Here is a 25938-nt window from a genome sequence, read left to right as displayed (position 1 = left end):
CACTAATTATTAGAGAAATGCAAACCAAAACCACAATAAGATACCATCTCACACCAGTTATACTGGCTATTTTTAAAAAGTCAAAAAAATAAAAGATGCTGGTGAGGTTGTAGAGGAAAAAGAATGCTTATGCACTGCTGGTGGGAATGTAAACTTGTCCATCCACTGTTGAAAGCAGTTTGGCAATTTCGCAAAGAACTTAAAACAGAACTACCATTTGACCCAGCAATTCCATTCTTGGGTATATACCCAAAGAAATTATAAATCATTCTACCATAAAGACATATGCATGTGTATGTTCAACTCAGCAGTATGCACAATAGCAAAGACATGGAATCAACCTAAATGCCCATCAATGGTACACTGAATTTTAAAAATGTGATACACACACACACACACACACACACACACACACGGAATACTATGCATCCATAAAAAGAATGAGATCATGTCCTCTGTAGCAACATGGATGGAGCTAGAGGCTATTATCCTAAGCAAACTAATGCAGGAACAGAAAACTAAATATCACATGTTCTTATGTGTAAGTGGGAGCTAAACAGTGAGTACATATGGATGCAAGGAAGGGAACAAGAGACACTGGGGCCTACTTGATGGTGCAGGGTGGGAGGGGGGTGAGGACTGAAAAACTACCTCTAGGGTACTATGCTTATTACCTAGGTGGCAAAATAATGTGTACACCAAACCCCTGTGACAGGCAATTTACCTATATAACAAACCTGCATATGTACCCCCAAACCTAAAATAAAAAAGTTTTAAAAAGAAAACAGGAAAAAAATATTTATTTTACTGAGCCCTAACAAAAAATAAATAAAAGTCAGAAGGGTCATAAGTGTCTAATCACTCAACAAAACTAGCATCTCTATCTTCAGATCACAAAAAGATGATAAACTCAACACTGATTTTACTTTTCTGGAGAGTGTAAGTTCAGCTCCACTAGAAGGAATCTTTTTTCACCGTTGTGTATCTTCAATTATTTTAAAAAGTTAGCTTCCCATTCCAGTAGACATAGCTAAAAAAAGATATTAGTTTTCCTATAACTTCTTCAATCCTATGGGACCCTCTGATATATAAAAGGATAATTTCCTTCTTCTGTGAAATAATATATCCACAAGTGTGTGTATATATATATATATATATATATTCTTGTGTATATATATATATATATATATTCTTGTACACAGATCATGTTCATCAACACCACAAATGTTTAGTGTCATGGAAGAATTGGGCATCAAAATTTGTGTATGTTAATTTATTAAGAAAAATATTTTTAAATAAAAGAGAAATTCAGCATCCTAAATAGAGTATTCTAAATGTAATTTATATTTTGTTTTGTGGCTTTAGGTTATCACCATTATTGAAATAAATTTTTGTATTGTGCTCTCATTAAAAAATAATAAAATAAAAATTGAGCAAGACGAGTCTAGGACCCTATGTAAAACAACACAGTTTTCTTAGAGTATTGGTCTGGTCTTTAATAGATATTGTTAAGAGGTTATAAAATGTTTATAGAAATCTCATGTTGTGTGGCCAAAGCTGACTTAGATTGGATGAATTTGTTTATAAGACTTTATTAAAATTAGCTTTATTGTTACTAATATACTAACATGAAAGTAAAATTTGATTTTCTCCTTCGAACAAGAATTTCACATAGTATTAATAAGACATTGTAACATATTTATTTACCTTTTGAGTAAACTGCAAAAATAAGTGGAGGAAGACTTTGCCTCATGCTGTCTTTTTTTTGTTTTCTCTACTGGAAACAGTATCCTCTCTATCAAAGAGTAAAAGTCTTTGCTTTTTGAAATACGTTAATTATCATTTTGGGTAAATGAATGATTATTTTTTACAGTGACCTGTGATTGTGATTCTATTTTGAGCATATGTTTTAAACTTTTCTTATTTTAATATCAAGTGTTTCAAACCTTTAATATTTGATATACTTCCCAAAATTAAATTTTGAATTCTAAAATTAAGTCTTTTTGACCTGAACTAACTTGCACATAACAAACAGGAACCCCTGAAAATCCTCAAGAGACATGTTAGGCTTATTTGGTATGTTAAACTCATACAGGAGGCATTGTTAAATAAGAAATTGTGTTGAACTTTTTCAAGTTATATTTGCATAAATGTGTTGTTATTATGTGTTCCAAAATTATACGAGGTTCCTAAAATTCTGATACATCTTGATATATGTTATGTCTTATGTATGTATGTGTGTATGTATGTTTTTGAGATAGAGTCTTGCCCTGTCACCCAGGCTAGAGTACAATGGCATGATCTCAGCTCACTGCAACCTCCACCTCCCAGGTTCAAGCAATTCTCCTGCTTCAGCTTCCCAAGTAGCTGGGATTACAGGTGTGTGCCACCAAGCCTGGCTAATTTTTTGTATCTTTAGTAGAGACCTGGTTTCACCATGTTGGCCAGGCTGATCTCGAACCCTTGACCTCAAGTGATCAGCCCGCCTCAGCCTCCCAGTGTGCTGGGATTACAGGTGTGAGCCACCGCACCTAGCCTTTCAGTCATATTTATAATTATTATGTTAAATTGTTGTATGCCACAGAAACGATATAATTGCATTTTCAATTGCATCTTTAACCATGGCTACTCTAAGTCTTTTTTCATTCACAATCATTGGTTTACTTTTATTCTACTAAAAAAGTGGTTTATAATAGATTATAGTCTATATTTGCTTCTTCAAGTAAATTCACTTCTTTTTTTGCTTCTTCAAGTAAATTCACTGAAAAGAGCCCTGACAAGTACCCTTGAGAACAGGCTTCTGATAACTTTAGAGATCATACCATTAGACCAAGTTAAAATTTCCAGAACTCTAATAAAAAGCTTATGTGTTCATGAAATTGCTAAGAAAACATCAAGCAGAATAAGAATTATTACATGGTACGACTTGATAGAGGACTAAAAGTATGTTTTCACGAAAATTGTTAACAAAACATCAAGCAAAATAAGAATTATTACACAAGACTGAATTGATAGAGGACTAAAATTACTTTTATGACATTTTTTGTTTGAAACATTCCTGGTTCTTTTTATACTTTGTTTTCTAGAGTCAAGAAAACATTTTTCTTTTCAGTTATTTATAGCTCACAGCAATTGTCTAAAGTATACTTTTATAAGCAAAATTTAAATATTTACCTTTCTCTCTACCTGATTTTTCCAAAATTTGGAAACTATTGGTGACTATTCCTATTTTATAATTATTTGCATAGGTTCAATAAGAATATGTTTTCTTCTGTAACAGGACATGTTAGATGAACTGGTAATTTTACTAAGGCTCGACAGGAATGGCATGTTTTACATATGACCAGACTGCTTTGAGGAATTGAAATTGATTTTATACAGCTGCTAAAACGCTGTTGGAAAGACTAGCCAGGTACCTTGTCTACATGGGTTCTTACTCTGTGGTAAATGAATAATATCACTTTCTGAAGATCGAGGAACCTCAAGATATTTTTGAGACCTTGAGAAGAGAGGAATTCACCCAATTCATACAGCTACTACACGAACAGTCTCCTGGTGAATCCCTGGTTTGGTATCCTAACTTCAAGAAGCTTTTAAAAGTTTAATCTTAAGTGGCTGGGCATGGTGGCTCACACTTGTAATCCCAGCACTTTGGGAGGCCCAGGCAAGCAGATCACCTGAGGTCAGGAGTTTGAGACCAGCCTGACCAACATGGAGAAACCCTGTCTCTATTAAAAATACAAAATTAGCCAGGCATGGCAGTGCACGCCTGTAATCCCAGCTACTTGGGAGGCTGAGGCAGGAGAATCACTTGAACTCAGAAGGCAGAGGTTGCGGTGAGCTGAGATTGCACCATTGCACTCCAGCCTGAGCAACAAGAGTGAAACTCCGTCTCAAAAAAAAAAACAAAAAACAAAAAACAAACTTAAATTCCTTATTAAAATGTTCCAACAAAGCAACTTAAAAGAGCCCATATGGCCATTCGCTATTCTTGCTGAGTTTTATGCAAATAATCAGGCCAAGTATAATACTAAAACTTATTTTGCAAGTACATTGGTGCTATTAAAATTTACCTTTGGTAGAAATGGGGAGCTGAAGAGGGAAAAAAAAAAATGTTTCAGAAGAAAACTATAGCACACCTTTTCTTGTATACCAGTCCTGAACACTGTTTTTAACATTTTATTATTTCTCTATGATTTGAACTAAATCCAAAATTATTTCCTGGATATAAGAATTTTCTAAAGAAGGACCAGGTTTTCATTTTCTTTATAATCTTCATAGTTGACTCCTTTATGGAATAGGGTTTTCTTTTTGACATTTTGGTATTCAAATTCTCTTTTTTATTATAATCTTTATGTGTATTATATTTCTACTATGTATCCCTTGTTTTACTTCTGAGAAAACTAAACTCATGGTAATCTGAATACTAGAGATGATTCAACAAGTGATAGCAGCTATATAAATCAATGACTTGACTGAGGTCTCATTTTTGCCACCCTATGATGCCATCCCATTTAGCCTTTGGGGACTCTTAAAATTCCTAACCGAGATGTATCCTGTTTCCTCCACCCCCCCATGTGGAACAGGACCATCTGGGAATGAGCCTTCCTAATGACATGGGACTAAGCTCCTGAACATAACTGAAGCCAGAACTGTTTGAGTTCACCTACAATGCTTTCTTTGAAAGGTCTTGATGAAAAGGGGGGAAATGAGAGAAAAAGAAAGGTCAGAACAGTCTGAGTCATATGAGATATGCAAAAATCTATTTGGCCCAGAGGGACATGAGTATGGAACTTGATCACATCCTACCCCTGCTCCCCACATCCATTCCCAGGGACAATTGTTTAAAGGCATTTTGTTCCTGTGTAGCCCCTTCCCCCATTATCTTTTTGTTTGCTTGCTTGTTTGTTTGTGACAGAGTCTCACTCTGTCGCCCAGACTGGAGTGCCGTGGAGTGATCTCAGCTCACTGCAATCTCCGCCTCCCGGGTTCAAGCAATTCTCCTGCCTCAGCCTCCTAAGTAACTGGGATTACAGGTGAGCACCAACACTCCTGGCAATTTTTTTTGTATTTTTAATAGAGATGGGGTTTCAGCATGTTGGCCAGGCTGGTCTTGAACTCCTGACCTCATGATCCGCCCACCTCAGCCTCCTAAAATGCTGGAATTACAGGCTTGAGCCACCGCACCCGGCCTAATTTTTGTATTTTTAGTAGAGATGGGTTTTTACCACGTTGGCCAGGCTGGTCTCAAACTCCTAACCTCAGGTGATCTGCCTGTCTCAGTCTCTCAAAATTCTGGGATTACAGGTATGAGCCACCACTCCCAGCCCCCATTATCTTCATGTTCCTGGAATTTGTGACACAAAGAACAATGTATAGCCAATAGCTTGTGTTACCTTAATGTAAATTATTGGTTTACATTACAATTTAGGAACTGCTCTTCTTTTTCCTTTAAAAACTCACTTTCAGAACAAGGATCACTGAACTACCAAAAAATAAAAATAGTAATAAACCCACTGTGGCCATAATCCCAGCACTTTGGGAGGCTGAGGCAGGATTGCTTGAGGCCAGAAGTTTGAGAACAGACTGGCCAACATAGGAAGACCCCATCTCCACAAAAAATTTTTGAAAAGTAGCTGGGCATGGTGGCACTTGCCTGTAATCCTGGCCATTCAGGAGGCTAAGGTAGGAGGATCACTTGAGCCCAGGAGTTCAAGGTTACAGTGAGCCATGATTATGCCACTGCACTCCAGCCTGGGAAGTACACTGTCTTTAAAAAAGCTAAAAATTAAAAATAAACCCACTTGTAACTGCTGCTAATCAGAGTGTATATTCAGGACAACTTGAATCTTTGCTCCCAGGGTGGCCACCCTCAAACTTTGAGCTCAAATAAACTCTATCTTAAAAATTTTCTGACTCTTGTTATTTAAAGTTGACAACCGCCCCCCCGCAAGACACACACACACACGCATGTATGTCTATGACTAAATGCCGAATCTTTGGCCAGGGAACTAACCCAAATTACCACATCTTTGTTATGGGAACGTGCCATCTGTTTTTAGCCATTGATTTTAGTATTACAGCAGAATGTAGCCTATCTGCTTCATAATCAGTTAAAAGTCCAATTTTTTCCCCAAGTGTCATGTGCATGACAGACAACTCTCTTGCCAAATGATAATTGGGATGTGAAAAACATTTTGTTTTAATTGAATTCAAGCAAGTAAATCATCTTGGCTAGGCATCAAAAATCTTGGACACCCGAAAGCTGGAGAGATTAAAAACATTCTTTTTTTTTTTTTAATCACACCTATTTTCCAAGTAAAAAACTATTCTCTTCAGATTATTGATATTGAGGAGGTTGGTTACAGTACCCTCTTTATAAAGATCCATGGAAGAAATTTCTTTCAGGAATATTTGTATTTCTCTTGAGTGTCAATTTTTTTTTCTATTTTTTGATGTTTTACATTGACTGCCAGGCAGCTCAGAGCAAAATCTTTGGCCTTCCTCCAGCAAGTATTCCCTATGGTTTTATTTTGTGTACTAGCCCTGGACTTTAATCATATTTTCCCTGCACTCCAACTTTCTCACTATTCTTTGAAAATCTCATTGTAATGTATTTGTGTAAATTACACTCAAATCCTTTTTGGACTAAACTGGGCTGTAAACAATGAATAAATGACCAGGTGCGATGGCTCACACCTGTAATCTCAGCACTTTGGGAGGCTGAGGCAGATGGATCACTTGAGGTTAGAAGTTCGAGACAAGCCTGATCAATATGGTGAAACCCCATCTCTATTAAAAATACAAAAATTAGCTGGGTGTGGGGGTTCCTCCCTGTAATCTCAGCTACTTGGGAGGCTGAGGCAGGAGACTGCGTAAACCCAGAAGGCAGAGTTTGCAGCGAGCTGAGATGGCCCCACTGTTATTTTCGCAGATTAGTTATTGTGCAGAATATAGACCATGTCTTGGCTCCAGGCTATGTTGTCTCCTCTACTCATTCTGGTGGCTTTTTGGGCCTTACCCTACCACCAGAGCTCTATGCCCTATAACTGACTTCCACAGCTGAGCACACTAAGCACAGAGCAAGACTCTCACTCAAAAAAAAAAACAAAAAAAAAATGAATAAATAATAAATCACAAATAATCATCAATAAATACAAAGCAGTAGAAATTTAAAAAAGCACAAATAAATTGCAAATACAAGTTGTTTTCAAGTTCTTGGTTAACTCCATTTCACTCTTAACACGTACTACTTCCCTCTCCCTTTACACAGGGATATCTGAAGCTCTCTTCTGATATTTACCAACGATAAATATGCTGGGTTTTACCACGCAAATGAAATCAAAGAAGAGAGGATAGAACTAAGGGGGTTTTAGTTTTGTTATCAGGGCTTTCCAACATTGGGGGAAAAAAAGTGACTTTAACGCTAGTCTGAGGAAGACATTGGGATTAATGTATTTGTGTGCAAGACTAAAAAAGAGGAAGAACATGTGATGCATATTTATCCCAAAGAAGGTGGAGAAAGGTGGCATTAAACTGTTCCTAGATGACTTCTCAGCAGTTTTATTGTCCAGAGAGCTTCGTGGCTGCTCAGAGTATACAAATGGTCATTTTTATTTTGAGTTTGTGGATGTCAGGAAACCTTTCTGCCCGTTGACCCATCATCTCTGAATCTCTAAAACCAATCTTATGTTATATAGTGGAGGTTCCTGGGGCTCAGAACCAAGATTCCCTATTCCAACTCCCCATATTTGGCTGAGACTTTCTGTCCAGTTCCAGAAACTGGATCTTTCTCCTAGTGACCTATCAGGTCACTTATAGTCCTGCCTGCTTTCACCAAGCTCACCCCACAGCAGAGGTCAGGTTGTTGAACCTCAGTTTGGTGGCCTAGACCTCTCTTTCTGCTACTGTTCTTAGACAGCACTGCCCCAGGAATTCGACAGCTAGAAACCCATCCCCACCTCTGCCTGTTTTTCATCACTCAGCGGGTACCTCTTCTTGGGCAAGTTATTCAATATCTCTGGGTCTCAGTTTCCTATCTGTAAAATGGAGATTGTCTAGTACATGTATCTCAGTGTTAGTATGAGGACTCAAAAGAGACAATGCAAAAAAAAGGCTTAGAACAGTGCCTGGCACAAATAGTAGGTGTAGGGTAAACTGGACCATTGCTGATGATTAAGGAAGAAGCCCTTGTGTAAGCATGGAGTTTCCTCCTTAGCTGTGCTATGCTAAGGATGATATTAAAAAGTAGTCAACAATTCCCCTTTCTAGAGCATCTGAGCAGCCAAGGTAGATTTACCCTAAAACTGTTGAAGTAAAGTTTAGTTGTCAATTTCTTTATTTGCATGGGCCTCACCTAGGGCCCAAGAACAGCTCTAACAATGTGTCCATGGGGTGCATATTTTTGTAAAATTCATAAAAGTATGATGTTTTTGCATTGTTTCTTTTAAGGACCACCCAAATTGTATAAGCTTCACATCTCACAAAGTCTGGCTCCATCCCGGCATCCAAGTCACATGACACCTCTGGAGCCGCCAATACGTGAGGTGGGTGCCGCCAGTAGTAGATTGATAAATAGATATAGAATTATAAATATGATCATACATGTACAAAAGGATGATTTAAAACACTGAGTTTCGGAGCCAGGCGCCGTGGCTCATGTCTGTAATCCCAGCACTTTGGGAGGCCAAGGCGGGTGGATCACAAGGTCAAGAGAGTAAGATCATCTTGGCCAACTTGGTGAAACTCCATCTCTACTAAAAATACAAAAATTAGCCAGGCGTGGTGGCAGCCGCCCGTAATCCCAGCTACTCAGGAGGCTGGGATTACAGCTACTGAGGAGAATCACCGGAACCCGGGAGGCGGAGGTTGCAGTGAGCCGAGATCGCACCACTGCACTCCAGCTCTGGCGACAGAGCAAGACCATGTCTCAAAAAATAAATAAATTAATTAATTAAATAAAACACTGAGTTTGTTACTTATTTAGATAAGCCACCTTGTTTTAAAATAAAGAATACAAATTTCCTCCTATCTTTAGAATTGAATTAGAACTTGTACAATACCCTTAATAATAATTAGATCTAACTCCCCAAAATGCTTCCTTCACCTTGCTGCTTAATCAAATTTCAAAACATCCTGTTATTTTTGCAGATTAGTTACTGTGCAGAATATAAACCATGTCTTGGCTCCAGGCTACGTTGTCTCCTCTATTCACTCTGGTGGCTTTTTGGGCCTTACCCTACCACCAGAGCTCTATACCCTATAACTGACTTCCACAGCTGAGCACACTGAGATGTGAAGAAATTTCATCCCGTAGCTCAGCAAAACACATTTTGCCATGAATTTAAAATAACCTCTCAGGTAACTGTCACGTTTTTTTCAGTAAAGAAAAAATTGCCAAAATTTAGAAAAGAAATATAATAGCCAATAAATGAAAACATTAGTTCTTAATAGAGTATTTGATAGAATAAATCCTTGATGCTAAGGGCCAAATAAGATGTCATCTGAGTCACCCAACATATCCATATACTTCTGCAGATGCTTCTAGTGACTCCAGGTGACCCTCTCTGTGCACCTAAGGCCCCTTTTCAGGCTCCAGCCCTAGCTAGGAGTCAGGCAAGGGACAGAGAAGAGGTGACTGTCGTGGTGCTAGGACCATGTCTGCTGTGGGGGTGGGAGGGTAGACACAGGAGACAGCAGTGGAGGCACCACAAGAGATCATTCTTCTGTTTTCAGGTCAGTTGTTGCTTATGCCATGGCTACTGCCCGCTCTTGTGTTGTAGACAAGGGAGTATCTCTAATTGTGGAAGGCGGGGGGCTCTCCTTTTTTGTAAAACGCTATACTTTATTCTGATATCATGTTCTTGCAGTTTCTTACAAAAGGCTAATATAGTCTTTATTTTGTTTTCTGTAATTAAAATTATATATCAGTAATACATGCTCATTGTAAAGAATTTGAATGATACCTCAAAAATATTTTTAGAAAGTAAGACACATGAAATCCCATCACCTTGAGAGAACTACCACTGACATTGTAGTAACCATATTTTTACACACAAACACACACACACAGACAAACTATACTTACACATGTATATACATAGAATACTATACATATATACATACTATACTATATATACATAGTATATATGTGTGTGTATTTATAACTACATACATATAGTTATTTAAGATTACAAGATACAAGCAGTTTTATCATAGATATTTTCTCTTTCCCTCTCACTCCTTTCCCCATATCCTTCATTCCCTACCCTCTAGATTACCATATTAACAGCAGGCTGTGAGTGTAGATGGGTCTCAAGGGATATGTAGGAGTTAAGGAAAAAAGAACAGGTGACAGACAGCCCAGACCAAGAGAACAGTACATGTAAAAGCCAAGGAAGCAAGAGCTTATTAGAGCTGTGGCTCTTGAAACTTTAATGTGCATACCGATCACCTGGGGATCTTGTGGAATGCAGATTCTGAATCAGCAGATCTGGGATGAGGCCTGAGATGCATTCCTACAAGTTTCCAGGGAATACCCATGCTGATGGATCACACTTTGAGAAGCAAGGATGTAAACTGTTGTGCAGTTCAATGTAGTATCTACCAGCCACATGTGACTTCTATTTTTATCTATTTATCTATCTTAGATGTCTTGCTCTGTCACCCAGGCTGTAGTGCAGTGGTGCCATCATAGGTCACTGCAGCCTTGAATCCTGATCTCAAGTGATCCTCTTGCCTCAGCTGCCTGAGTAGCTGGGACTACAGGCCTATTCTGCCATGCTTAGCTAATTTTTTTTTTTTCTTTAGAGATGGGGTCTTGTTATATTGTGGCAGCTGGAGTGCAGTGGCTATTCACAGGCACTGTCAGAGCACACTGCAGCCCCAAACTTCTGGCCTCAAGGGATCCTCCCACCTCAGACTTCTGCCTACATAGCTGGGATTATAGGCATACCACCACCAGGCCCAGCATGACTATTTAAATTTAAATTAGTTAAAAGTAAATAAAGTTTAAGATCCAGGTCTTGTGTTGTGCTATTCACATTTCAAGTACTCAATAGCCACTTATGGCTCCCATACTGGACAGCAGAGATACAGAATATTTCCATCACTGCAGAAAGTTGTATGGGACAGTGCTGGACAGCATTCAGGGATCTGCAGTTATTTCAGCATGGTTGGATCATAATAGGTATGTGGGAAGTGGGAGGAGGAGGTAGATAGGTGGGGGTCGGTTTTTTTCCTGGTGACAGCAAAGAACCATTTAATAATTTCCAATGGAGATGACAGCAGTGTGGAAGAATTCATAGGGAAGGAAACACTGGAGACAGGGAAGCTGAATGAAGGTGGAGGCTACTGCAGTGGATGATGCTGAAAGTAAATGATGGAGCTAGAACTAAAGTACAAGCAAGGGCTGGAAAGAAGAGGCAGACTCGTGGATGGTCAATAGGAAGAACTGCCTGCATGGAAGAAGATGAAGAAGTAGGAGGCTGAGAAATGGAGGAGGAGGCTGAGAAAGGAAAGCATTTGCTCTAAGTCCTGGACAGCTGGGATAAGGAATTTTTATTCTTCAAGACAGAAGACACAAAAAGGAAGTAGACAGGTGGAAGAAGAGAATAAACTCTGGGCCAAAAGAGTGATTTTGTGGTGTCTCTGGGAAATCCAACTGAGAATATCTGGAGGGCTGGTGAGTATTCTTCTAGGTCCCTTTATTCAACTTCAGACAGATTAAAGTTGGACAGACTGAACTCCCTCAAATTGGACAGACTGGCCAGGCGTGTTGGCTCACACCTGTAATGCCAATGCTTTGGGAGGCTGAGGCGGGAGGATCACTTAAGCCTAGGAGTTGGAGCTAGACCCATGAGCTATGATCGTGCCACTGCACTCTAGCCTAAGTGATAAAGACCCTGTCAAAAGGAAAAGAAAGGGAGAGGGAGAGAGATGAGAGAGAGAGAGCAAGAAAGAGAGAGAGAGAGCAAGAGAGAAAAGAAAACGAAGGAAGGAAGGGAGGGAGCGAGGGAGGCAGGGAGGGAGGGAGAGAGATACAGAGAAAGAGAGAAAGAAAGAAGAAGGAAAGAAGGAAGGAAGGAAGGAAGGAAGGAAGGAAGGAAGGAAGGAAGAAAGAAAGAAAGAAAGAAAGAAAGAAAGAAAGAAAGAAAGAAAGAAAGAAAGAAAGAAAGAAAGAAAGAAAGAAAAAAAGAAAGAGAGAGAGAAAGAAAAAAGGAAGGAAGGAAGGATTGGACATATTAATTTATCTCAAAAAATTAGGCCTAATAATGAACCCAATTGAAACAATTCTCTTTAAACTGTATTGTAAGCATTTTTAGTACCAAATACATTATCTTGAACCTAACTTAAAAGCAATTATAAATCAGTTTATTTTGTTCTATCATCTCTGTATTTAATAGACATTTCTCCTCTAAGCCCAGTGAAGTTTTACTATTTCAAATGAACTGAGTTTTTCATGTTCATTGAATTGAGGTATTTGGTCAGAAATGTGAAGCCTTCAGATTAAGGTGAATTTCTCTTGAATCAAACACAAATGTAATTCTTTCATAATTCCTTCCCATTTTTATCTCCTGGTTGGGGGAGGGGAGAAGACATTCTGCACAACTACCCCCAGCCCCTGCTAGGTTGCTGCTGAATTCCTGCATTAGTCTCTTTACTAAGGAGATTTACTTCTCTTTTCCTATATTTTCCCATGTAGCCTGACCAAATTCATTGCCATAGTTAAAGGAAAGGTAATATCTCTCAGCTATCAAAAGGGACTATAAAAAGGACAGATTCCAACTAGAGATATGTTTGAAAGATTCCTGAGAAAGGTGAGGGGACAATAAACTGATACTCACTCTCCGGTTTCAACAAGATCCTCTGAATATCTGCAAGATGATGACTAGCTGCTAGGGTTTATTGGTAAATTTTATTCAACTTCGTCTTCCCACCAAAATCACCTTAATCACACCCGAAACCACACCCTACATCAGATCCTATCATTCCACTGTTTAAAAAAACACACACGAAAACAAACAAAAAAAGCACTTGAACAGCTTTCCATCATCGTTAGCACAAAATATAAACTCTTCCATAAATACAAAAATTAGCCAGGCATGGTGGTGTGTGCCTGTAATCCTAGCTACCGGGGAGGCCGAGGCAGGAGAATCGTTTGAACTTGGGAAGTGGAGGCTGCAGTGAGCCAAGATCACGCCACCACACTCCAGTCTGGGTAACAGAGCAAGACTCCATCTCAAAAACAAAACAAAACAAAACAAAACAAAACAAAACAACTCTTCCAGGGTTTCTGGCATGGTCTGGCCCCAAGCCATTCTCATCTCAGGCCATTCTGCTCCTTATGTTCCATTTCTGGGCGTTCTTAAACAGGTAAATCCCTTTCCTGTTTACCTTGGGGCTCTGGACGAGCTGTTCTTTCTGCTTGCAAAGCTACAACCCCACCAGAGCTACCTGTCTTGATCAGTTAACCAAATGTAGGCTATTTTTTGGTTTCCCTTCCTGCTCCATCCTCAATACCTGGGGAAAGGCTAGGTAGCATGGTGTTTGAGGGGCTCTGCCTTCAGGCTGCTTGAGTTCAAATCCTGGATCTACCACTGGCTAGCTGCTCTGTGACTTTGGGCAAGTCACATAACATAATTATTTCCCCATCTATAATTTGGAGATGACAAAATATATTTTGAGGATTAGATTTGTTAGCAGATGGTAAGTATGTGAAACAGTAATAGAAGTTCTTCTTTTGGCATATACTCCAATTTTATTCTACTTGTTTGCCACGTTTGAGCCTGTTACCTTGAGACTGCTATGGCTGCCTTCTCAACCTCCCCAACTCCCACCCTCCAACTGATTATGGTTTACTTATTGGACTCTGCAAATGAATAAAGAGGGAGCATGAGGAAAGGAAGCAGTCCTAGCTTTAGGAGAGGCCATGGGAGTGAGCTTGTCGAACAAGACATGGTCGTGGCTTCTCTTTAAGCTTACGGTTTAGGCGGACACAGATTATGAACACACATCGGATTAGTCTGGCTTTAGGAAAGGGAATCTCAAGGCCTTAGGCCAGCCGTAGAGTAACCTCGATGGCCTCCCCACAAGAGAACCCGAGGAAGGGTCTAGGGCCTAAGAGCACCAGAATCACCAACGCTGGGGATTGGTGGGGAGCCTGAAGAATCTAATTCCGAGAATGCTCTGCGCGCAGACACGGCTTATCTCCGCGCCACTGCAAGAGCCAGACCTAGGTCGGCCCCGGACACCGAGAGCCAATGGCCAGGCCCGTCCTGCCCCGTCCGGGATTGGCTGTGCGTGCCGCGGCCCTCCACCCCGCCCCGCTCAGGGTCTTCCCGGGATTGGCTGAGCTCCCCGACTTCTCCAGGGATCGGCTGCGAGCCCCGCCCTCGCCCAGAGTCTTCCCGGGATTGGCTGCGGGCCCCGCGACCCTCCTCCTCCCCTTCCCCGCCCCGCCCCGCCCCGCGCCGCCTCTCTGGTTTGTTCGCCCGGCGCAGGTCGCCCGCCTCTTTGTCAGCTGGAATCGCGTGGTAAGTGCGTCTTCAGCCTTCGGCTTTCGGTCTCTGGAGGGAGGGCGCCCGGCCGGCCCGCGGGCCGGATCAGGGCTGGGCTCGCCCAGTGTCCCCACGAGCTTTGCCCGCCCCGAGCTTCTCTGCTCCCGGCGGCCAGAACGGAGGGGTAGAGCAGCCCTCGGCTGCCCGGGGGGCGGGCGGCAGTGCTCGTCCCGGGGCCGCGCGAGGCACAGGCGCCGCGCCCAGAGGAACAGCCAGAGGTTCCCGGGGCAGGTCCCGAGCACCGTAACAATTTTGCCCTTTGCTTCGCCAGGGCGGACGCGCCACTACTTTGTAGCGGGTTTCGGGCGGGCCACGCGTGCGGCGACAGGAACCCAACCCCAGCTGACCTTGAGCTCAGGAGTTCATCTCTTACGTCTGCGGAAGTGCAGCTGCCTCAGTTCTTAGCACAGGTATGTTCGTAGCCTTGAGCAGGGGGAAATGACTCAACCCGGAGCACGTGGCCAGTGGTACCGGAGGGTTCCCCGGCGTCTGTTTGTCGCCAAGGTCCGAATCCGCCTCCCCTTAACTGGAAGGAAACATCCATGTAGATGCTCACCAAACAAAACAGCTGTTTCTAGTGGTGGTTTCAGACTTAGAGAAGCTGAGATCCACGAGGTATGGAGAGCAACGCAGGAAATAATAGTGAACCCTGTAAAATCAAAGAAAAAAAAATCCCAAAGCACCCTTTCCTGTGCCCTTTTAAGGTTGACCCAGTGCTTTAAAAGGCTAACACAGAAGGGTAAAGTAAGTCTCCATAAAACCCAGAGAAGAGACTGGAAATCTCCCCTTTGGATCCTGTCTGGAGTCACAGCTGAACCAGAAAAAATTTCGTTACAACCTGAGCGCCTTTGTGATTTTCTTCACACAGTTTGTAGAACAAGCGATACATTTCCGTTTTCTTTGTTTAAAACGTCATTTTAAAACTTTTCTTTCTATAGGTTGACAACTACAGGTACAAGCCATTGAAGCTGGAATGTCCTGTTGCTGGTATTTCAGTTGACTTAAGCCAACTATCCCTTCAGTTACAATAGGAAAGTGCCTCTAATAAGGCCAAATATGCGTACTAACTTGTAGCAACCACGTGTCCGTGCAGTGCCACAGGAGCTAGAGCAGTGGGACAACGCTGGTGGCAACAGGGCAATGTAGCAGGTGCTTCATGTTCACCTTTTCAGCCTTTTTCATTTAATTGTCACAACTCAGAGGTGGATTCTGTTAGGGACAAGCTGCCCCAGGACCACCCCGCCCCCGCCAACTCAATGCAGCTGACCCTTAACCTGAATACTCTGCAGCTGCATTCCTGAACCCTTATATAGGTGCCACAGCAAGGTCCCCAGACTTGCTACACCGAAGCCCTCCGGGTGGCACGGGGGAGGTCATGAGAAACGTGGATAAACCTAACTTACACCCCCTTGTAAATTCCTGTTTTCACAAGATAATATATTGTAAGCCGGCCACGAGATGAAATGTGGTAGTTAATCAACTAACAACCCCCCGGGTCTCTCTCCCCCATATAAACCCCTCATTTTGTAAGCTCAGGGCTGCCACCTCTGGTGGAGAAGCCCGGCAGGTTAATAAACTTACTTGCCTGACCTTGGGTCTCTTGTCTTTTCTCTCTGCTAACCTTACAGATTCTATTCTCCCGTTTCATAGGTAAAGAAATGGATTAGGGGTAACTCAAGTTTCATCACATGTGAGTATCTCTGAGAGGCTTCACGTGTATAACTTTTCAGCAGTGTGACTTCTGGAAAGTCACCTGTCTCTTGAGATTTGGTGTCCTGCTGTAACAGTTAAGAATTAAACTAGGAAAGGACCACAGTAGAGCTGTTAGGAATATGAACTCTTTGTATTATTTCATTGCATTGAGCCGAAGAAGTTTCACAAAATTTGGCACAAAATGAGTATCTGTCAGCACATTCTGGTTTTTTTGTGTGTCTATGTAGCAAGTATTTAATATTTATCTTGGAGTCATTCTTAATTCATAGCACTGTTCTTACCTTTTTATCTAAACTTTTATGTTCCATATTGTAAAGTCTAGCCTCATAAGTTTAGGTAATTGCTCATAAGTTCAGATAATGTTGAATTGTAATCCCAATGTTGGAGGAGGGGCCTGGTGGGAGGTGATTGGATCAAAAGGGAGGATTTCCCTCTTATTGTTCCTTAGGATAGTGAGTTCTCATGAGATCTGGTTGTTTAGATGTGTAGTGTGGCTGGGGCAGTGGCTGGTGCCTGTAATCCCAGCACTTGGGAAGGCCAAGGCAGGGGGATCGCTTGAGGTCAGGAGTTAAGACTATCTTGGGCAACATAGTAACACCTCATCTCTACAAAAAATGAGGCAGAAGGATTGCTTGAGCCCAAGAGGTTGAGACTGCAGTGACCCATGATCTTGTCACTGTGCTCCAGCCTGAAAAGAAAAATTAAAAATAAAGGTTATGCAATTGTGCACGTTTTCTCAAGTCAGAGGCGGAAGAATGGCAGAGTTTAGATTAAAAGTGTGGCACCTCCCCTTCCTCCTACTTTGGCCATGTGCTTCCTTTTAGACATACCCCATGATTGTGAGTTTCCTGAAGCCTCAGCAGCCAAGCTCCCTGTGCAGCCTGCTGAGATGAGACAAATCTTTTCTTTATAAATTACCCAGTCTCAGTTCCTTATAGCAATGTGAGAATGGACTAGTACAAAAAATATTCAACTAATGCATTAGCTGGCTATAATTGCTAAGGAGGGAAGGAAAGGGAGATGACTTAACATGGCTGGCAAGGGAGGCCTCACTCAACATGAAAGAGCTGAGGGAGATGTCATGGCCTTATATATAGTTGAGGGGAGAGCATTCTAGGCAGAGGGAAAACTAGTGCAAAGGCCCTGAGGATAGTTGTGTTTAAAGGTTTGGAGAAGCAGTGAAGCTATAGAGAAGTGCCCTTGGAGGGGAGGACTTAATGTCTGTATATAGTAGTGGAGAGTTGGTTATTTTCAAACTCTTGTAAAATGGCAATGTGCTCTGGCCTTCCGGGCTCTGAATGTTTTAATTTAACTGGAATGCTCCCTATTGCCTTATACCTTACTGCTCTTAACCTAACTTTTCTCTGACCACCACCAGCCCTTCTATGTAATGGCCCTGTAGCATCAGAACTACATTGCACATTGTGTGTGAACTTGCCTAACTGCCTGTGTTTCTCTCCATTCTGTAAAGTCCCCCTTGGTTCCCAGCATGTTACAGAGGGTCTAGTCAGGTGCTTGACATTTTGTAGGTAAGTGGCTTATAGTCCCCTTCTAAGGGCAGCATAATGTTGAGCCTAGGTTCAGATCTCTATGTGTGATCTTAAACCACTTAGTGTTAGGTTTTATTAACGAGTAATATGTGATACATCAGACTACTTGGTAAGTAGTAAGTACTCAGCAAATGATATATTAGTTGGTAGTACTATTTAATCATTTTTATAATACCGTAGAGTCATAATGTTAGAACAAAATGACAATATTGATATTTAGTATTGTGCATGTTTCTGCCGCACATCTACTAAAACTGGAACTGATACTTAGTATTTACATAGTACTGGAATAGCTCTAATGTTCTTTTAATGGAGCATTTAACTATGGATCAAGTAGTATTCTAGGTATCGTAAGAACCAGTGAGCAAGTATACAAAAATCAGTGGATATGGTTGGTTGTGATAACTCATTGGCCACATTTCAAATATTCAATAGCTGCATGTGGCTAGGGGCAGCACAGATAAAAAGGCTCTAGCAAATAGTTGTCAAGAATAACCACTGGTTTCACAAAGCACTCCACGGAGTCCTGGTGGTGGTCTTCTCCCCCTTGAGTTACTTGGGCAGAGGCCCTGTAACACATCCACGGATCAACAGCCACATGTGGTTAGGGGCAGCATAGATAGAAAACATTTCCATTACTGCAGCGTTTTATTAGCAGTACTGTTGTAGCATTGCATGATGCAGCCAACTTTTCAGAAGAGACAACCTGTCAGAACCTGGAAAGACAGTGTAGTCTGAATGACTGCCTCCAGAGATAATCAGGCCTAATCTCTGGAACCTGTAATTGTTACCTTATTTGCAGATATTATTATAATTAGATTAAGGATCTCAGGATGGGGAGATTACCTTGGATAATCCTAGTGGGCCCTAAATGCGATCACAAGTTCCCTCATGAGAGAGAGCCCGAGGGAGATCCACACACAGCAGATTGGAAGATGCTGGCCTTGAAGATCGGAGTGAGGCAGCCCCCAGGAGCTGGGAGATGCCAAGGAACATATTCCCCATCAGAGCCTCCTGAGAAGCATCATTTGATTTGGCTCAGTAAAACTAATTTCTGACTTCTGGCCTTCAGAACTGAGAATAAATTGCTGTTTTAAGCCACCAACTTGTAATTTGTTACAGCAACCTCTAAGATCACAAATATAGCTGGGGCAAGAACCCCACCACCTCAGCCTGCCTCCACTGTTTTTATTAGTGCCGTGTGGGTGGTTGGGAGTAGATCCTATATATATTCATTGGTCATTTTTTAAAGGTATGACCATGAATTTAAAATGTATTTAGACTTTAATCTTGAGATACATGAGCATATGGCTAAAATATGTGGGGTCAGCAGATACCTCCTAATAAAGCATTGTGAAAAGTAAGGAATCAATTTATGGTTTATTGGAAAGTCATTTATGCACACTTGTATTTATACAGTACAAGACACCACATTTTATAAATTCAGTAACTGAAGCAAATTAAGACAATAGAAAAAGCATTCTAATTATAATTTTTGCCCTGTGGGCTGTACAGCTTCAGCCAGTAGTGTCCTGGAGGTAATACAAACTGCTACAGTGAGATAATGTTTTCATAAACTTCAGTTTCAGTTTGTGTTTTAAGAAATGTAAACTTGAATCTCTGAGCAAGAGAAGGTTCTCAATATTTGGCACAAAGGGAGCATCTGTCAGCCTATTAGGTGTTTTTGGTGTATGTAACATGTAAAAGAGGACTTAAAAGGACATAATGGTACTAGTGTCCTTTAAAAATATATATATCGGCTAGGCACAGCCTGTAATCCCAGCTCTTTGGGAGGCTGAGGCAAGGGGACTGCTTGAGGCCTGGAATTCGAGACCAGCCTGAGCAACACAGCAAGACCGCATCCCTACAAAAAGTCAAAAACTTCGCTGGGCACGGTCGTCTAATCTACTTTGGAGGCTGAGGAGGGAGGATCACTTGAGCCCACAAGTTCAAGGTTGCAGTGAGACATGACTGTCACTGCACTCCAGCCTGGGCAACAGAGCAAGACTCTGACTCCAGAAAAGTAGTATCACTAATAAAACTAGTCTTCCCAGGGTCAGCTACCACAAGGCTCTGACTTAAGTCCTTGCCACTAGGTTGCAGTAATACTAATTCTGAATTATGGGATACTACACTTAAACAGCACTATACTAGAGACTGGGAAGGAAATTGGGGCAAAGAACCTAAGTGTTTTAATGAGAAGTTCATACTTAAATTTATTATGGGATGGAATAACACATGGTTCACCTAGCTCCCTAAACATGTTAATTGACAAAATACTACCTGAAATCCTTTACATTTTCTAGGTGTATCAAAATTTCTTGTGTGAAACCGTTTTTCACCTATTCTCTGTAAGAATACCTTATATCAACTGACATGAATTACTAATGCTTTTTTATTACAGTGTTTCAGCAAAACCACCATTTGACTGGACCATGATGTACTTGAGGCTATTTGTGGGCTCATGAATATTCAAGTAATTCAAGCTTTCCTTTAATGAATGCTGTTAGAGCTGAAGCATAGGATATGAAGGTCAAACCTCAGTCACTTGAAAATATGTATATATTATTGTTCATACCCTTTGAAACTTCTCAAACTATAGAATCTCATTCTCATGATGAAAGTTAGGATCAAACTGAACCCTATTTGCCCTTTATTATAAATCCTAGAGATGAACAGTTTATATATAAAATTCCATTTAAAAGTGAAATTTAGATTCTATAAAGAACAAAGTATTGTGAGATTCTGAACGTAATCAGGTCCTCACTTTTTGGTGGGTGGGAAGAATGAAAGAGAACAGTATATTTTTATTTAATACTTAAACTGCCCACAATTCTTCAGTTTTTTCTTTCTTAATTGAATCCCTGTTTCCAACATCTGAGCTCCATCTCCCACTCTCAAAAGAAGTTTCATTATTACAAGTTAAATATTTCTGCCCAAGTATGGCCAATCCCAGACTACTTTTGAGATGTGTCCATACAGAATAACAATTGCTAGCTCCCTGTTGAAGGTTTAACTGCTTAGCCTGCAGGTAACCTGATGAGCTCACGTTGAAGAAATTAAGGTAGAAATTCTCCTACAGTTAGTTCCTTACCGTGAGATAACAGTTTGTTCCTCCTAATAAACTTCTAGTTCCATCCTCTTTTTTTTTTTTGGTCATATCCAGCTCTACAAGTTTCACGCTGTTTAAATCACATACCTACAAAAACCTGTTTAAAATGTTTGGATGCTCAGCTTGTTTCAGCCTGAAATTTCTCCAAGACCAATGAAACAAAACAGGATTGTGCCCTGAATACACACCCAAGCTGCAGGCTCCTGCTTAGCTCTATTTTGCTTTGGCCTCCATTAGATCTTCAGCCACAATAGCAGGAGATAACAGTCTTCCTAGAAGCTTTCATCAGCTGCAAGTTTTCTTACAGAATGAAACTTTTCTGCTATTTTCTCACAGTTAATTGGCTATTTGAGAAAACCGAATTTCTGGCTCTCAGCATTTAACTGGATTCTGTGGGTGACTGGATGACCGCTTTGCACATCACCATGGGTGTCATCCCTACCTTCTTTAAACCTTTTGTGCCAGTCAAAAATTCTTGCTCTTGATATGTCATCACCAGAAACTACTTTTTTTTTTTTCTCTTTTGCGACAGGGTCTTCCTCTGTCACCCAGGCTGGATGGAGTCTAGTGGAACAATCATAGTTCACTGCACCTTGATACCCTGTGCTCAAGTGATCCTCCCATCTCAGCCTCCTGAGTAGGTGGGACCACAGGTGTGCACCTGTGGCTAATGGCTAATTTAGTTATTGTTTTTTATAGAGATGGGGGGGTCTCCCTATGTTGTCCAGGCCTGTCTTGAACTCACGGGCTCAAGTGATCCTCTTGCCTCAGCCTCCCAAAGTTCTGGGATTACAGGTGTGAGCCACTGGACCCAGCCAGAAACTACTTTTAACAGTTCTAATTGCCATTTGTCTTGGCTGTATATTCAGAAAGAGCCAGTTTGGAATTAGGGTTTTTTGATTGCTATTGATAAGAAGGTTCAAATGCAATAGTCTGTTTCAAGTGTCTCACTGACATATTCAACTTTACACAAAGTTTAATATGAATTCTTTGCTCTAACAGTCACCAGTTTTAGGGTCAACAAAAAAATAATTCTATTCACATCTAAGAAACTTAGCTGGTAACCTTAAAAGCTCTGTTGTAGCCAGCAGAAACATAACCTATTCCAGCAATTTCACAAACTACACAAAGAAAAATTGGTAAATATTTCAACAGATGAGTACAAATAATCTTTGGAGAAGGTGATAAAGATTTCAGTGCTATATCATCTTAGCCTTCTGTTTTCCCACCTACAAAAGGGTCGAAAATAAATCAGTATTTTCTTGTCCAATTAATAGGAAAATGATATATGAAATACTTTAATTATATGTCATCAGCACTGTCCCACTCTGAAAGAACCTAAGATTTTAAAAATACATCCTAATAACATGTATATTGCCACTTGTCTTGGCTGTATATTCAAAATGAGCTAGTTTAGAATTATGTTGTTTTTTTTTTTTTTTTTCAATTGCTGTTGATTGGTAGGGAGGCTCAAATGCAAGGTACCAAAATAGTTATTTCCAAATATAGAACAACCGAATAGATGCTGTTGTCTCCAGTCTGTATAATACAGTATGTGTGGTTGGGTTTCTAGGAACTCTAACACATAAGTATTGCTTCCCAAATTCATCCTGCAAATACTACGTAGTGGAGTCAATTTAAAATAAGCACACATACACTGAAAAATACCATCTTATAAGCTTTGAACACATATTTCATACATCTCTCAAATCAAATTTTGAAGAGGTTTTCACAAATTACAATTGTACAACGTGGATGCTGGAATTAAAATAGGTTTTCCACTTCCAGAGCTTTTCCATCATCCCAAACAAATTTTATACCCATTAAATAGCAGCTTCTCATTCTCCCTTCTCCTAGCCCTTGAGAACCTCTATCCTGCTCTCTATGAATTTGACTATTCTCAGCGCTTCATATAATTGGAATCATACAGTATTTATCCTTGTGTCTGGCTTATTTCACTTAGCATAATGTTTTCCAGGTTCATCCATGTTATAGCAGGTGTCAGAATTTCATTTTTAAGGTTGAATAATACTTCATTGTGTGTGTGCCTGTGTGTGTGTGTCTACTACGTTTTGCTTACCCAGTCATCTGTTGATCAACATTTGGGTTGTTTCCTCTGTTTGGCTATTGTGAATATTGTTATGAACATTGGTGTACAAGTATCTGAGTCCTTGTTCTTTCAGTTCTTTTGGGTATACACTGACAAGTGAAATCGCTGGATCATATGGTAATTCTATGTTTAATTTTTTGAGGAAGTACCATACTATTTTCTAGAGAGGTTGCACCATTTCACATTCCACCAGCAAAGCACAAAGGGTTCCAATTTCTCCATATCCTCACAAACATTTGTTATTTTTCTATGAACGGTCGTAATTATATGTGAAGACTCAGGTATCTACAATGTTACGTATTCTCTTTCCAATTGCACGATTTTTTCAGTGCTTTGCTTTCAGGGAAAACAGACTCAGGCTGGTCTTTCTTATGGTTATAAGTACAGGGTACTTTAAGATAATTTTGTGGTGTTTGCTAAATTCAAGAATTCAATACAGGCCGGGCGTGGTAGCTCACACCTGTAATCCCAGCAATTTGGGAGCCCGATTCCGGCAGATCACCTGAGATCAGGAGTTCGAGACCAGCCTGGCCAACATGGTGAAACCCCGTCTCTACAAAATATACAAAAATTAGCCGGGAGTGGTGGCTGGCGCCTGTAATTCCAGCTATTTGGGAGGCTGAGGTGGGAGGATCGCTTGAACTCAGGAGGCAGAGGTTGCAGTGAGCCGAGATTGCACCACTGTACTCCAGCCTGGGCGACAGAGCGGCACTGTCTCAAAAAAAAAAAAAAAAGAATTTAACACATATTGCCATGTTCCTTTACTGGGGGAATCTCCGTTACTTTTTGGGGAGGCTGCTAGGGCTGCTTAAAGTATTTGTATTAGAAAGGCACTGCAAGATGTAAACGTGAAGATGTAAACAGGACCTTATCCTATTTAAATTCTCTTTAAATTAGCAGAAAGAGCAGCAGCTAGAAACGGGCTAGGAACAACTGGAATCCACCATTTAACTAAGGCGGTTAATCCCCTAAAGCATGGTAACATACTGTACTGCACCCCCAAAAGTGTGTTACCAATAGGACCACAAACAAGTTTGCCCACTTTTTAATGCAAATGTCCCTTTCAAGATCGCAAATCCTTCAATACACAGGGCCTAATCCAGTCGCGCTTTACTACTACGGGTTCCTCCCGCCAACTGGCAGGAGAGCCGCCCCAGGCACCGCGGAGAAGGCAGGTACGCGTGAGGGAAAGGAGAGCCCGGGCCGCGCCCACCTTGGCCCCTGGCACTGCAGGTCCTGCGGGTCCCGCGGGTCCCGGATTCGAGGCGAAGCGGCCCACAGCCTGCGGCTGCTCAGACCTCCTCACCTCGCCCACCTCCCAGCCGCCTCCTGGCTCCAGGTCCGTAGCAGGAGGAGGCCTACGGAGGTCCCTGGCACGCGAGGAGCAGAAATACCTTGAGGGGCGGGACCAATTGGCCCAGCGCTGGACGAAGACCCGCACCCTCGCGGGGGTTCCGAGAGCCCCGGCAGGCCGCGACAACACTGGGAGACGTGTCTGCCAATCACTGCATGGGGGCGGTCCTGGGGGGGGGCATGCAGTTGGCTAAGCACGGAAAAGCTCGAGTTCCATTGGCCATTTTTCCGGTCCCAAGCCCAGCCCTAGGCCTGAATCCCCGTCCAGTTCCGCCGGTCCACTCTCCGCCGAAAGGCTGGGGAGGAAGGGAGGAAACGCCCGGCTTAGTTTTGTTTCCTTCTGCTGGAGGCAGAAGGAAGAGTCCCAGACCTTCACCCATGGTCCCCTGGGCACGTTTCACGCCCAGGTTCTGACATGTCCTGTGGCATTCTGGACCTCTGCCTTCTACCCTATGTCCCACGCTGATCCATCCTAGGCAGGGAGAAGGCAGCGTCGCAGGGACAATGCCAAAATCAAGATATTTCTCTTAGAGCTTTCTAATATTAATACCTTATGTCTAGGTCTGTATAGTATACAATGAGCATATATACTTTTTATAAATCTCTGAAACCACCCCCCTTCATTAAATCATCAAACTAGTCACAGTGAAGTAGGTACTGTTATTCCTTATTTTTCAAGCAAGGAAACATGAGTAGGATTTAGAGGTCAGCTCACGTCCTGTCATGTTTACTTCCTAAATATCAGCTGCACCCTGTCCTCATTCCTATTCCCTTGCTTTAATTCAGACCTTCATAGTTGCTTGCCTGGATTAGTTCTACAAATAGCTCCCAACTCCTTTTCCGGTCGTTCTCCAAGCCAAAGATTAATCTTCCTAATGCAAATCTGATCGTGTATCTTAAACCCTTCTCAAACGTCTCAAATGTCAACTCCTTCTGTGGCCCCTCATTGCCTGTAGGTTCTGGCAGAGACTGCTTTTTATTGAAATATAACATGCCCACAGATGAGTACACAAAAATGCACAGTCGGCTGAAATTTCACAAACTAATCACAGTCCTGCCACCAACAACTAATTTAAGAAACAAAACATGGCCCGGCGTGGTGGCTAACGCCTGTAATCCCAGCACTTTGGGAGGCCGAGGTGGGCAGATTGCTTGAGGTCAGGAGTTTGAGACCAGCCTGCCAACATGGTGAAACCCCATCTCTACTAAAAATATGAAAATTAGCTGGGTGTGGTGGTGCATGCCTGTAATCCCAGCTACTCGGGAGGCTGAGGCAGGGGAATCGCTTGAACCCGGGAGGTGGAGGCTGCAGTGAGCGAGATCATGCCACTGCACCTCCAGCCTGGGCGACAGAGCTAGACTACATCAGTCAAAAGAAAGAGGGGGGGGGGGGGGAGGGGAGGGGAGGGGAGGGGAGGGGAGGAGAGGAGGAGGAGAGAAGAGAGAGGAGGGGAGGGGAGGGGAGGGGAGAGGAGAGGAGACAGCACACCAGAAGTATTTCCTTCCAGTCCACTCCTTTTCACCTAAAGGTAACCGCTCACC

General features: G+C 41.8%; 1 long non-coding RNA gene and 1 other non-coding gene across 2 annotated transcripts; both read left to right on the top strand.

Moving 5' to 3' along the window:
* The first annotated feature begins 15249 nt into the window (after window positions 1–15249).
* LOC123573800 (small nucleolar RNA SNORA26) lies at window positions 15250–15371 on the top strand. The gene has a single exon (XR_006698532.2). It is a non-coding gene; the product is annotated as a small nucleolar RNA SNORA26 (small nucleolar RNA).
* Window positions 15372–16113: 742 nt separating this feature from the next.
* Window positions 16114–20963, top strand: LOC141410312 (uncharacterized). The gene is made up of 2 exons (XR_012434921.1): window positions 16114–16248; window positions 20226–20963. It is a non-coding gene; the product is annotated as an uncharacterized lncRNA (long non-coding RNA).
* The last annotated feature ends 4975 nt before the right edge of the window (window positions 20964–25938 follow it).

This window comes from Macaca fascicularis, chromosome 5, assembly GCF_037993035.2.
Source record: "Macaca fascicularis isolate 582-1 chromosome 5, T2T-MFA8v1.1".
Taxonomy (NCBI): domain Eukaryota; kingdom Metazoa; phylum Chordata; class Mammalia; order Primates; family Cercopithecidae; genus Macaca; species Macaca fascicularis.
Note: the sequence above shows the minus strand (reverse complement) of the source record. Positions and strands in the feature narration are given on the sequence as shown.